Here is a 15,641-nt window from a genome sequence, read left to right on the forward strand (position 1 = left end):
GTCCATGACATCCTCATCTTGTTGAATAGTTGGGGCAGGATCTTGCTCGGTAATGTCAACAATTTCCACTTCACTTTGAGTTTCTTCAGTTTGAATTCTGAAGATTTCTTTCCATTTCTCTTTGGTTTCCTTTTCAACTTCAAGATAAAGGCTATTCATCATTTTCAGGGCTCTTTGCTTCACTTGAAAGTTTGTCTAGTAGTTTTTCAAATGTTTTCTTATATCTTCTACCGACATGTCTGGAAAGAGATGTACCAAGACTCTTTCTCTTATATGCTTCTCTGAGTCCATAGCATATTTCCATTTGTTGTCAATATGAGAATATAATGCTTTTGGAAGAAAGTCAGTTACTTCCAATGAAACTACTCAGAATTTTAGAAGTGTACATACAACTGACTCTTCTATTTTCCTCTTTTCTTCTTCTATCCAAGAGTCATATTTGACATACCTAAATGACCCAAATCCTCCATATTGAATCAAATTGGCACAGAAGTTGTCAACACTGTGTACATCTTCCTTTGTGCTTTTGACAATATGAAATTTATTTTTGTCTTCAGATTCTGTGTCACTTGACTCCTTATTCAAAATGAGTCTCCTGGTTGACTTTCTATAAGTCTTAGTAACCTTAGGCAATTCAATAGTTTTCTGCCTCTTACTGGGTGACACTGCAGATGATCTAGTGTTAGGTCTTTTGACTTGTGGAGTCGGTGATACCTTAGGTGTATCTTGTTTCTTCCTTTTCAATATTTTGCCCTTTGCCAACTCGATGCTCAAAGTGATAGCTGCTTCCTGAGCTTCAGATTCTTCATCTATTGAAGGTTGACCATCTTTCCTACTTGTTGACTTAGTAGGTGTGGAGGTAGAACCTTCTCCAAATTTCTCCATTAAGTCTTTTATCATTTTAGTGGCTTTTCTTGTAGCCTTGGGTACTACTATGCTCATCTTTACCTTCTCTTTTTACCTCTTCATAGGTACCATATTTGAGCTCGATAGAGTGCCTTGGAAGTGCCAAAATGGTATTTATCTGCTGTTGAGAAATATCAAAATCAATTTCATAACCCATGGACGGTAGAGATTGAGTTCTGGGTTCTACTGCATTGACATAGTAGTAGTCGGTGTCCACTTCAAAACATATATCATCCTTATATTTCTCCACTGACTGAGGTGGGATCCTATACCTGTTATGCATCTTTTCCTGAAATTTGCTGAAGTAATCATCCATTATCTCATTGAAATTATCACCTATCTTATTGATATAATCATTTATTTGATGGGTGATTGGTTGGTGTAACTCCCAGACTATGTTACCGACTGATGGGAAGAATTTTTGAAAATAGAAAAACATGCACACTAAGAGTGACCCAAATTTTAGTGTGTTTGCCGAGTTATTCTTCTTAGGTTTCCTTATAGTGTTGAGATTTTCAAATAGGTTTTTCAACAACACTTCACATAGATCAATCTTCATACCTTTCTTCACAATTTTGTAAGCCAAATCTACAACTGCACATGGTACATTGTTTTCTCCTGCTGATTGAAAGAAACAATAACCGATGACTCTAATTGCAAACTTTAGCTTTGCATCTATAGCATTGTTCAATTTAAGACCTCTGCAATCAGACTCAACTCCAGTTAAAGTTATTAATTCCTTCTGTGGAATCATTTTCTATGCACGGGCATGGTCGAATATAGGGTAACCGGTTATTATGTGGATGATCTCCTTGGTGATTTTGAACGGTTGCTCCTCTAACCACATAAAGTCATCATGAACTCTGCTCAAAACAAATTTAACCCATTGGGGTTTGAAAACTTGAGGGTAGGTTAGGGCTTCGATCAATCCTTTGACTTTGATATGCTCATACTTGCCATCTAGGATACCATCGGTGCATAACTCATCATACATGTCCTTGATCTCGGTATGACCTAGTTCTTCAACATGACACTTAGTGTAGAATCTAACATCTTCAACCAATAGAACCCTTTCTGGAATGAGAGAAAATGTAGTTTTATCGTCGGGTTCAGATGCTATCTTAGGAGGTAAGGAATACTTTAGTGAGGGCTTCTCAATAGTCTCAACTACAACTAGGTTTTGTAACTTAGGAGCCATTTCAAACTTGGATTTCTACTAATGAAAGAGCTTAGGGTTTTAGCTTGACAGAAAAACACTCTTCAACTTAGTAAATATAAAGCAGATGTTCACAACTGATATTGGTCAGTTAACTGGCTTAAAAGTGTGTTAAGATTTGCTATATAAATACCTTAAAATTTGCTCAGGAGATGTTTGATCGCTTTTGAATCGCTTAGCTATGCTCTTTGATAACTGGTGAGTGTAAAATGACCGCGCGAAACACTTTAAGTACACATTTTACCTTATCAAGCTTTGTGCAATTAGGTAAGAAAGCATTAAATGCACTCGATTCCACTAAACCGATTAACTTCGCTTTTACTCTTTTACCGACTAGACAGGCTTCCTGTACTTACCGACTTCTCTGGTAATTCAAAAGATTAGATAGAATTCCAAACTTGCTAATGCATCTTAGCTTATGTAGATTTTGAAATTAAGTATATGATAAAATAGGAACTGTTAAGATATAATCTTTGAGAGAATGCAGTCCCTTCATACCTTTACTAATTAGTTCGAGGTAGATGCACCTAACTCAGTAGGTAAGGTGCTTTCTTCATTTTTTGACACATTTTCCTTATTTTTCTAGATTTTCTGTATTTTTATTTTTATCTCTTCATTATCTCCTTTGGGTTGATCTCTGCAATCTTTAGCCAAGTGTCCAACTTTATGACAACGAAAGCATGCCATTCCAGGATTTCTCCATGATCTTCGGTTGTTCATTTCAAACCTTATCATACAATTGGCATTTATATGTCCATATCTTCCACAACATTCACACCATATTCTTGTATTGTAATCCCATGGTGCTACAGTATACTGTCGGTTAAGATCTGTGTGAGTTCGGTAGCTTCTAGTATTTGCTAGATGTGAAGACCTCATATAGTTTTTCTGCTTAAACCAACACTTCTCGCTATTGTGACCATATCTATTGTAGTTTTTGCAAAATCCCTTGAATTTTTCCTTCTGAAAATTGCTAGCAGACTTTGTCCTACATTGTTTAGATGTGTGACCATACTTATTGCAATTGTAACAATAACCATCAGACCTAGTGACATTCGGTTGCTTACCTTTTCTGATTTGGCACATGTTGGCAGTATGTCCTTGTTTTCCATAGTAGTTGCAAATAGGCTTCTTTCCTTTGATGTTCTCCTTGTTTCCAGCTTGCTTTGATGATTCCCCTCTCTCAGTGGTGTTGATCCCTTTCTCGGTAGAGTTTTTTTCTGATCCCTTTCTCGGTAGAGTTTTTTTCTTTGTAACCGAGTCCTTCATCTTTGTTGGGTATTCTTATATTTAGTTGCTCCTCCAACATCCTTGATGCTTCATAACTTTTCTTCAGTGTTTCTTTTTATTTCTTCTCTGCTTCAAGTTCATTGGTCAATCTTGATAATTCAAGTTTCAATGCTTGATTCTCATTTTCTTTTAGATTTTCTTCATGATATGTATAACCCAATTGATTAGAAATATTATGTTGAATTCCAGTCATTCTTGTGATTTCATCATTCTTTTCAGACACCAATGCTTCTAGTTGTTGTTTTTCCCTTTGCATGTCTCTTATTTTATTCTTAGTTGTTCTTAATGCATCTATATTTTCAGTCAACTGTGTGCTAAAATGCTCATGTTCTCTTTTCATTGCTTTCAGCTATTCCGTCAGTGCTTTGTTCGTTTCTTTCAGTTCTCCAATCATTTCTTCAGTCTCTTCTGATATACTATTTTTAGATGATGTCTCAATTTGTTCCACCAACTCTTGAGAGTCCTCTAAATCATCAGACAACCTTCTTTTGACTTTCAGTGATCTTTGCATTTGTCTTTGCATATCTGCAATCACTTGATTAGCATGATCCAATTCTTCTTGAAGATTCACAATTCTCCGAGATTGTTTGTAGCCTTCCATTGATGAGATCTTTTTCTTTAGGCTTTTAAACCCTTTTCCAAGATTGAAGCTTTGATACCAATTGTTAGGTCCAACAAGGAAAGCTAATGTACTAAGAGGGGAGGGGTGAATCAACACTTCAAAACTTTTCTTCAAAAACAATCTTACTGATAAACATAAACTGTAAACTGCTGATCTCATAATATAAAGCTAACACATAATTATAGAAGTAACATTCATACACATTTCACTCCATAACATAAATATTTTGGTTATGCAGAAACTCTTGGTTAGAGAGAACAAATGTGGTGGGGATGGCACCCACAACTTCACTACTGCAATAATAAAGGTTGCTCGGTTAGAGTTACATGTTTAGCTATTTCTGATAGCTTACCCTGTTAGGAGTATCAAGATCTTTAGATCTACCTTGCTAAAGGATTTTACAACACTTATACAAAATGTTGTACCTGGTTAAAGGCTTTACAATTTATAGACTTTGTTAGAGTCTTTTACCTTGTTAAAGGTTTCTATTACAACTCAAATGATTCAATAAAATCTTTACAAATATCTGCAACTTTACATCTGAAATGTTATAGCAGATTCTATGTGCTCAATATGAAATTACCTTGCTCATAGCATACCTCGGTAATTGATAAATCAACTCGGTAAACCCTTCTGTTTACTCTATCCCTTAAACTATTCTCTGAAGACTTTCTCGGTGACCTCTGAATATCTCTGACAGTCGTAGTAGTCACAACTCAATGTGTCCTTTTATGATTTTCCTTTTTTAACTTATCCATCACACACACATGTCTCCTCTATTGATTCTCAAATCATTCTATATAAATAGATCTTTGGGACGGTGATCTATTCATGCTTCAATCATTCAAACATGATTCATCGAAATAATAAACATAGAAATTATTTCATTGGATAAGCTTCCTCAAAATCATACAAAATCTTGAAGTGCAATTTCCTATGCAATAACTGTTCCCTGTTCTCGAATCTTGTAACACGTTTTATGTTACCAAGCTGGAGATTGTTAGTGAAATTCCCTTGATCACGAGGTCTCGAGTGTTGGCATTTTTTATGTTTATGTTGTGATTGTCATTGATGGGCAGACACTTGCATTGAGATCTCCTTTATATGTATGAGTTAGAGCTCAACCAAAATATGTTCCAATCGGTATGTTGTATTATAGTCTTTAGACTATTGGTGTTTTGAAGAATATGTTAATCGGTCTGAAGCGGCATGTTGACTCCAAGTGGTTCATGGATCCCAAGCTGTAGGAGTGATTAAAGTGGCATAACACATTTTTACCAGTCTTCATTTTTGTCAAACTGGTAACCGACATTTTTCTTGAACCGGCATATTGTATGAACCGGTAATACTCTGTGATGAGTTACCAACTGACATTTTGTGATGAGTTACCATCCACTGATTGTTTGACAGTGTCGACACGTTAACGGTTCTTTTTGTGTCATGTTACTAGATATGTCTAGATGCATTGAACCTAGGAAATTGTATTATAATCCTATTGGACCGACATGAAATCAGATTCCTTTATAAGGACATCATGTTTAGGGTTTTAGGTTGTTCATGTTGGTGAAGTTGATATTGTTGCTAGGGTTTAAGGTGGTTGAAGAGTTGGAGAGAGTATGAATGTGTAGAAGACTGAAGTAATGCTGCAATGCATTAAGATCGAGCTATCAAGGATCTAACCAAGCAATCTGTTCTATTTGCTAGATCACTCACTTGTTGATTACTCACATCTTTGACAAGTTTGAAGCCCTTAACCGGGTAGGCCCAAAAGCCTCTTGTAAATCCTCTAACCAGGTGGTTCACATCTGTGGATCTAAAATCCTCTAGCAAGGTAGTCTTTAATTGGACTTGTCTCCTAATAGAGATTGAGATTCCTAATAGGATCTGTTCTGGTAAAGAACATTGTAAGACCTTAACCGGTTTGGTTTCTATTCTGCAGATAGTTACTTGTGAGTTCCATCTCACCGTGGTTTTTCCCATTTGGGTTTCCACGTCGAAATCTCTTGTGTTATGGTGTTTGTGCTTCTGTGGGTGAATGCATTATTTGCTATTTGGTTTACATGTGTGTTAACCGGTTTGTCTGTTAAATTATTTTACCGGTTTATTGTTAGTCTTGCAAAGTGTTTAAGTTCAAAGATTTTTGGCATACTAATTCACCCCCCCCTCTTAGTAATTGGTATTAGAGCCTACCTTTCTATAAGTTTAACCACTTGGAAAAAGATATGGGGGAATACACATTGAGGGAACTTACTCATCGACTCACTCAGTCTGAGCAAGTCTATTATGAACTTATGGCTAAATATAAGGTCTCTCAGGCAAAAAGGAGAGAACATGTTGAAAAGCTAATGGAGCTATTTGAAAATAGTTCTTCAGATGAAGTAGACATGGAATCCCTAATTGCAAAAGTAAATAAGTTGAATGAATCAAACTCCAACCTGAGAAAGGAGTTGAAAGGACTGACTATCTGGATGTGTCAAGAGCTTGAGAACCGGAGGAAAACTGAAGATCTAGTGAAAGACAAAGATCATGAGAACTTCAAGCTAAAGCAAGAGATCAGTGCATTAACGGCTCAACTCCATGTTAGCAAAGTGGAAAAGGAAGACATGCAAGGTGAACTGAACAGTGCCATCTCTGAGAATGAAAACCTGATGGAAACAAACGCTGCTATTTCCAAAGAACTCTCTAAGTCAAAGGAAATACTTGCTAAGTTCAACAAGAGCACTGTCAAGCTAGAGAAAAAGCTTGAATCTGCCAAACCTATCAAGAATACCAATGGACTTGGCTATTCCGGTCATGAGGAAGGTGAGACCTCTGGTACAAATGCTGGAGCATCAAAGAAACAACCAACATCAAAGGATAAAGGTAAGCAAAAGTTTAAACCTATTTGCTTTAACTGTCTTAAAGATGGACATATTGCTAATGTGTGTAGGAGTAAGGCTTACAACAATTTTCCCTATTTTCTAAATGATAAGCCTAGATCCTATAGATTCAATGGTAACTGCTATGCATGCAACAAGTTTGGGCATAGAGCATCTGAATGCAGGTCAGTTATGAACAACATTGATAGATATCCTCAAAGGATCCAAGGAGCTGGTCCTGAACCTTTTGTGAATCAGAATCACAACCGGTTTAATGCCTTCAATCATCAACCAAGAAGCGGTGGATATCAAGCGGCAACCGGATGGAGAGAAAACTATTGGATTTGTCATGGTCATGGTCACACTGCTGCAACATGTAGAAGGAAGAATGGAAACATGAACAATGGACCCTGGAGAGCACCTGGAATGGTTTGCTATCACTGCAACAAACCGGGTCACATAGCCAAATTCTGTAGATCAAGAAAAAGTATATCAGATGATATACCGGTCACTCTAGAAGGAGAAATTGATGTTGAAACAGTTCAAGCAGATATGAACAAAATCTGGAAGAAGAAACCAGTGGTGTTACAAGAGGAACCGGTTTCTGCACCTAGTGTGGAAATTATGGAACCGGTAAACTAAGCCTCAGAAAAGCTTAGGGGGAGCAAACGACAAAATGATTTCGAACCCTCGGTTGACACCGGTAAAAGACCTTAACCGGTGTGTGATACCTATCATTTGGTAGAAGACCAGAAATGGTGAAAAAAAAAGAAGACAAATTAGGGTTTACGCCCTAATGGAGGAGCATTAATGATGGTAGGCGAGGAACATACTTAAAAGCATTTTTAAAATCATTTCTCACTATCAGTTTTCGAGCGAAGAAAAGTTTTTCAAAGAGCAGAGCAACGATAAGGCGATTTGAGTTGAGATTTTGAGAAACCACGAAGGAGATTCAAATTCAAACTGCAAGCGGTCAAGTGGAGAACACAAAGCGGTGATTCAGCAACCAATAGAGTGTGAAGTTAAGGAGAATCTGCAAGCACTAATTTCACGAGTTTCAAAAGGTATTTCTCGAGTTCTTAAAATTTCTATCATGGCTTCCACATCTCATACCAATTCTAGTGCATCTGTCAAGTTTGCAAGTTTTATCCAACAAAAGTCTAAGTATAATGTCCTATCACAAGTTCTGGCTGGTGTGATAGTAGAAGAGGGAATTTCTGACTACATAGATTGCAAGATTGAAGACCTAGGGTCTCTAGCTATCCACTCCCAGTTAGGTTTATTTTGTGGAAATGATAAGAAGATCAAACTGGAGTATAATATTTTGGAGAAGAAGAAGCTCCACAATGTTGTTTACTTCCTGGAGCATTTTACAGAGGATCATATAAGGATCATTCTAAACAGATTCCATGGTGACAAGATGTACTTGGTAAGAACACATGATATCACGCCACAGGCAATTCATGCAGTCACCAGATTCTACAACACAGGGGATGTGCCAGCCCTAAGGATGGTAAGCAAAACTAAAATGACCAAGCTCACCGGTTCAGTGAGCGAATCACGAGGCATGACAGTCAATTCTATCAAGGATAATCTGGTTAAGTATGTCTGCATGGTGATAGGCTACCAGACATTCTCTGCCAGTAGAATTAACTCTATATCTGCTGCAACGGTAAATGCCGCTTACCAGATGATAAAGGAGGATGCATCATTTGATTTGTGCACTGGTATGCAGAGACAACTCCTGTTGAATATGAAGTTGATCAAACAGGATAATGCACTAAGGTTCAAGTTTGGACAATTACTAGTTGGGTTGTTCTTCTATTTCCAAGGCTACTTTCCAGGAGTAGGTAGGAGATGTCCAGTGGTCTGCTGACCAACCGGTGACTAAACAAATCAAGGAAAGCATTCAAGCAATTGGAACCGATTACCCTAATGTTCTGAACAAGTATTTTGATGAGTTCAGATGGAAAATGAGCCAAAGGATGAGGATATCAGGTGACATCGTCAAGAAATGTGAAGACGATATCTGTTTCACCATCAAGGTGGATCAATGCATAATGGAGCCTGTTGAGCCCAGATAGGAAGAAGTGGAGCCAATGGGCTATGAGGTGATGTATGATATGTTGGAAGGGTATGTTTCTACCCTTATTGCCTCACCTCTTGATCCTAATGCAAAGAGGACTGGAACCTATCTAGAAAGGGTTACACCGGTCGAGGAACCCTCTGCAAAGAAAGGAAAAGAACCTGTAGTAAAGAAGGCAAAGGCAGTGCCTGCAACATCTGCACTGGTTACTACAGCAAGTTTAAAAGTCACCAAACGGTCACTGACCAAAAAGAAACCGGAAGCAACACCAGCTAAAGTCTTTGAAAGGAAAAGGAAGACAAAAAGCAATTCACCGGACTCAGAGGAAACTGTGTCTAAGGAGCAGCCCAAGAAGGCGAGACAAACAAGAAAGAAGACAAAGAATGAACTGACATCATCTACACCGGTATATATAGATATCTCCTCCTATAAACCTTTGACACATTGTCAAAGAACAATAAAGAATATTAGAAGAAAATTGCTACATGATTTAATTGAGTATTTTGAAGACTTTAATGATGATGAAAAGGGGGCGGTTGAAAAGGAAATAATTCAATATTTTTGTGTTAATGACCGGTCACCTTCAGAAATTAGATCTGCAACACCGGATTATTTGTATAATTCCGTAGACAATAAATGGCGCATTGCCATAGAACAGGAACAGGAAATGAGAGAAAAGGTTTTTGCTAAACATTTTCCTTATGTATCAAATTCGGAACTGTTCGATATAATGAACAAATACAAATGTCTTTTCTTCATGAGAAGAAGAAGACTCCTGTTACTGGAAGGGAAGGGTAAGGAAGTCCTCAAGGACACACACACTCGTGCTCTAGGAGCTCTGAAGATGTATTGAGTGGCTAAAGCCAACCGACAAGCTGAAAAAGAACTGGTTATATCCAAACCGAATGAAGCATTTGATGATGAAGGAAATCCGGTTGTTGAACCGGTCAACACTATTGATGTCGATGCCCTGGACGTAGATGATGTTACTCAGGAAATACCATATGAGGCAATAGGACAAGAGAACTAGACTGAATAGGTTGATAAACAAGCTGAGGACAGACAGGAAGCGGCAAAAGAACAAGAGGAGAAGAAGAAAAAGGATGAAGAAGAGAAGAAGAAGAAAGATGAAGAAGAGAAGAAGAAAAAGGATGAAGAAGAGAAGAAGAAGAAAGATGAAGAAGAGAAAAATAAAAAGGATGAAGAAGAAAAGAAGAAGCAAGATGAAGAGGAGAAGAAGAAAAAGGATGAAGAAGAGAAAAAGAAGCAAGAAGATGAAAAGAAAAAGAAAGAAGAGGAAGACAAGGAAGAGGAAAAGAGGAAGGAAGCATATAAGAAGAAGAAGAAAGAGGAAGAAAAAGAAGCAGAGAAGAGGAGAGAAGCGGAGAAGAAGAAAGCAGAAGAGGACAAGGCAGGAAGAGCGGAAAAGAGCACCCAGATGGAGACTCCGAAGGCAACTGGGAGTCAAGCCAAACCAGCTGACCTCACCAGTCATATCGACCTCCAATTTGCAAGTGAAACGGAGTTGATGCAGAGCATCAAAGTTGCCCAAGAATGACTTGAAAGCATATGAAGGAAGAAGGAGTAGGATGTAATTCAAGTGGTTGTGGACACTCTTACCGGTTTGATACCCGGTACAAACCTTCCCAACACTGAATCACCACTAGCTAAACTTAAGCTCCTATGCACAGTTGTGGATGATCAGGTGCAGAGCCTAGAAGAGGTAGCCGAGGAAAATGTCAAGAAGGATCATCAAAAAGCTCTTAACATAGCTCTGGTGAAGAAGTTGAATGAGCTCCAGTTTGAACTAAAGAAAGAACAAAAGGATATAAGGGATGCTCTGGATGAGGCGAATCTGCTACTAAGAAAGATCTGCCAACGCCATCTATTCTATGATGATGTGCTAGCTTAGAAGAAAAATCTTCAAACAGACTTACAGTCCTACATGAGCACATTCAAGCCGCCTTATGATTCCTTCACAACTTATGGGCAAACCGTTCACCAGTTTAACATCCAGTCAGCAAAAATGGAGCAAGAGATCAACACCTGGTCTAGAGATTTGCAGGAGCTCCAACTGGTTCTACTCCCACGATTGCAAATTCTTCAGAAGTGCTATCTAAACCTGGATGCCTTGACAGTTTCACAGGAGATGAGCACAATTGATGCCATGGAAGAACATGTCTCCCAGGTGCAGATAGAAAAAGAAGTAGCCACCTCCCTACTTGAGTCTTAGTCTTTGTTGATGAAACAATTCTTGCAAGACTTTAAATCTGTTTTTGACAAGTATTATTCTTTATTGTCATAAACTCTTATTACTTTAATATCAAATGAAAATAGGGTTGTTCAGCTATACTTTGTCATTGTTGGCAAAGGGGGAGAAGAATTCTATTTGAGAGAAGCATCTGGTAATCAAAATTTTGATATATGCTCTGAATATCTCAATGTTTATGCTCTATATGCAAAAGTGTTATACATTGTATTGTTAAAGGGATAGTGTATATGCTTAGGGGGAGCAATTTTGCTAATGGCATGATTTTGTTGTAAAACACTTAGATGTCAAAATTTTATTTTCCTAAGTGTTGCCATCAATGCTAAAGGGGGAGATTGTTGGCATTTTTTATGTTTATGTTGTGATTGTCATTGATGGACACACACTTGCATTGAGATCTCCTTTATATGTATGAGTTAGAGCTCAACCGGAATATGTTCCAACTGGTATGTTGTATTATAGTCTTTAGACTACTGGTGTTTTGCAGAATATGTTTACTAGTCTAAAGCGGCATTTTGACTCCAAGTGGTTCATGGATCCCAAGCGATACGAGGGATTAAAGCGGCATAACACATTTTTACCAGTCTTCATTTTTGTCAAACCGGCAACCAACATTTTGCTTGAACCAACATATTGTATGAACCGGTAATACTCTGTGATGAGTTACCAACCGACATTTTGTGATGAGTTACCATCCACCAATTGTTTGACGGTGCCGACATGTTAACGGTGCTTTTTGTGTTGTGTTACCAGATATGTCTAGATGCATTGAACCTAGGAAATTGTATTGTAATCCTATTTGACCGACATGAAATCAGATTCCTTTATAAGGACATCATGTCTAGGGTTTTAGGTTGTTGTTGTTGGTGAAGTTGATATTGTTGCTAGGGTTTAAGGTGGTTGAAGAGTTGGAGAGAGTATGAATGTGTAGAAGACTGAAGTAATGCTGTAATGCATTAAGATCGAGCTATCAAGGATCTAACCAAGCAATCTGTGCTATTTGCTAGATCACTCACTTGTTGATTACTCACATCTTTGACAAGTCTGAAGCCCTTAACCGGGTAGGCCCAAAAGCCTCTTATAAATCCTCTAACCAGGTGGTTCACATCTGTGGATCTAAAATCCTCTAGCAAGGTAGTCTTTAATCGGACTTATCTCCTAACATAGATTGAGATTCCTAACAGGATATGTTCTGGTAAAGAACATTGTAAGACCTTAACCGCTCTGGTTTCTATTTTGCAGATAGTTACTTGTGAGTTCCATCTCACTGTGGTTTTTCCCATTTGGGTTTCCACTTCAAAATCTCTTGTGTTATGGTGTTTGTGCTTCTGTGGGTGAATGCATTATTTTCTATTTGGTTTGCATGTGTGTTAACCAGTTTGTCTGTTAAACTGTTTTACCGGTTTACTGTTAGTCTTGCAAAGTGTTTAAGTTCAAATATTTTTGGCATACTAATTCACCCCCCCCCCCCCTCTTAGTATTCATCATCGAGTTGGTCTGATGTCATACATTATAGAAGCGAGAGTTAGCGAGTAACTCATTTCATACAGTTGTTGCTAGCTCTCATGTTTGTTTAATGTTAGCATTTCCAGGTCATGAGCTAGCGACTAGATAGTTTGTGGTTAGGTTTAATGGTAATCGCCAGCTCGCGAAGTTAAATGTCTGAAGACTTGATCAAGCCGCGAGCTTGCGAGTGAAGTGCAAGTGGTTAAGAGATAAACAATTTTATGTTGGCGAGTACGCGACAAGGGTTAAAGTTACCACTATCTCCAAGTCGCAGCGGTGACGAGGACTTAACATTTTGTGGTCGAGAATTGGCGAGTGCCAGTTCAGTTTCCCTCAGTCGCCAATATTTTTTTTTTTTGGTTTGAAAATAGCTTGAAATCGCCAATATTTTATTTTTATGGTTCGAAAATAGGTTGAAATCGCCAATGCAAATATTTTTCTGGTTTTAAAAACATTACAATTCGCCCATGCAATTATTTTTTGGGTTTTAAAAATAGTACAATTCGCTAGGATTTTTCACAAACTTTGAGAGATCATGGCTAATTCGCCAATGGAGATTATTATTTTTCTTCGTAAACCGCAAAAATTCACCAGTAAAATTAAAATTTTCTTCGGAATTATACAACTTTTGTCAGGTTTTTACGCCTTGTCCAAGGGAGGGGTTTCTTAAATTTTTCCCTGTTCACATGATAGGACAAGATAGGTTGACATCAATGACAACATAGGATAGGTTTCCATCAATGACAATAAAGCCCAAAAACTCAAGTTTACAAGAGTGCCCACCTCCACCAATTCGTAATGCATTATTAATCATTCATCATTCACCATTCATCACAATCATGTTCACATGAAGAAGACAATTTCACAAGAATAATATGTTAGGAAAATTTATCTTAAAAAAGATAAATATGGAACATGTGTAAAGCGAAAATAATCCATGCTTGAAAAATATTTTAGTACAATAAAAAAAGAAGTCACACAAGAAGGGCACATTCTTAGGCCTTGGGTATCTAATATTTGTTTAGGTAAAGAGGGAACATGCAATAAAGCCTGGAATCCATGCTTAAAAACTATTTTAGCATAAGAAGCAAAAATAAGAAGTCATGCAAGAAGGACAAATTCTTAGGCCTTAAGTATCTAATATTTGCTTAGGTAAGGAGGGAACATGCAATAAAGCAAGGAGATAAGTAGAATAGGGAAATATGCAATGATTTAGGAAGCATTCAAATGAAAGGTGACATTGTTTGAAAATCATATAAGATGGTAATCAGTAATAATAAAACACAATTTTCATCGTACATGTTCTTATATTTTTTTTGCATGTTCTTATATATATTTTTAATTATAAATAATAAGGGTGAGTAGGAGTGTACACAAGGCACAACAAGAATGACATATTAGGAAAATTTATTTACAATTTTTATATTTTGGGATTCCTAGTCTTTTTCTCAGTCTTCATAATTTTTTAACTCCTTGAAAATCATTTGGTTTGATCATCTTGGTCTATTTTTCATTAAGATTTCGTGTTTTGTAGGTTTCATAGAGATCCTTGATTCTTAGATGAGGTGGATTAGTGGTAAACCTCCTTAGTTTTTAATCTTTTGAACTATAGTAGTAACTTGTTGACATTTATAAATCTTTTTCTATCTTTTTGGGATTCTCAATTAATATAAATAATGAATAGTGAGTTATTAAAACAATCTTTTAAATAAAGTAAACAATATAATAAAATAAAATAAAATAAAAATATATTTATATAATAAATAAAATAATTTTAAAGTACATTGTTTTTGCAAGAGAGTAAACATTATTCTAAAGATGAGAAGGAGCACCCATTAAGTTTTTTGGAGGATGACAATGTTCCTGCTGTTCAAGAAACACTTGTTAAAATTAGTGGAGCAAATGTCCATCTGCTAGATTTGGACATTAAAATCAATTGTTTCTTGGACTTATAATCAATTCTAAAAACATAATAGAGAATATTGTAGAATCAACTCTAAAAACATAATAAAAATATGAAACCCATCCAATCTGAATTTATATAACCAAACAATTTATATTATCCTAGAAATGTTGAAATAAGTGACCATAACTTAATGTCCTTTTAACATATATGAGAATCCTCTTTCTGAACTTGGATAGGTTTGGACATGAACCCAAATACTGATCTCACTACATATGTAATATTTGGTTGAGGGGCAGTGATCTATAGGCTAGATAGATTAAATTCAACTTTACTGCATGCGATCTATAACCTACCAGGTTAATTTAATAAAATAATGTTATTAGCATTTTTAACTGTCATTATCAGTTGTGGCTGTAGTTTAGTGGTGAGAATTCCACGTTGTGGCCGTGGAGACCTGGGCTCGAATCCCAGCAGCCACAATTGTTGTTAGAGATTTCTTTTATGTTAATTTATATCTGCTCTGTAACATCATCAATCTGGTAATTTCTTTTATTTTCTGAAATTCTTGAGATAATCTGACAGATTAAAATACAACAACACAGCCACACAATATGTTAATACTGTTAATTATTAGATGCTCGCAACTATAAAATAACTCTAGATCAAACTCATTTGAGGCAGGCATCGAATTTGGAGGAATGGATACCCCTCAGTCCTTGGCTCTTAGCCGAAGAGGTTTAGCCTATTGACTCGTGCTCATGCCCCCATATCGGGTGGCAAAAAACACTTTCTGAAGGCCCTCGCTGGGCTGGCAGCTTGCGGGCTTCATGCCCTTGCTGGCTGTCGGTCTGAACCTACATAAAAAAATAAAAAATATTAATATCCTTAAATGGTCTAGAATGGAAATGTAAGCATTTGGTATGAGAAAAGTTTGTAAGGGTGATTTTATTTATTTATTTTTATTTTTAACTACTATAGAAGA

General features: G+C 36.9%; 1 non-coding gene across 1 annotated transcript; it reads left to right on the forward strand.

Annotated features, from left to right (window-relative positions):
• Nucleotides 1-15,066: 15,066 nt before the first annotated feature.
• On the forward strand, nt 15,067-15,138 carry TRNAH-GUG (transfer RNA histidin (anticodon GUG)). Its single transcript has one exon. It is a non-coding gene; the product is annotated as a tRNA-His (tRNA).
• The last annotated feature ends 503 nt before the right edge of the window (nt 15,139-15,641 follow it).

This window comes from Cryptomeria japonica, chromosome 5 (assembly GCF_030272615.1).
Source record: "Cryptomeria japonica chromosome 5, Sugi_1.0, whole genome shotgun sequence".
NCBI classification, from domain to species: Eukaryota; Viridiplantae; Streptophyta; class Pinopsida; order Cupressales; family Cupressaceae; genus Cryptomeria; species Cryptomeria japonica.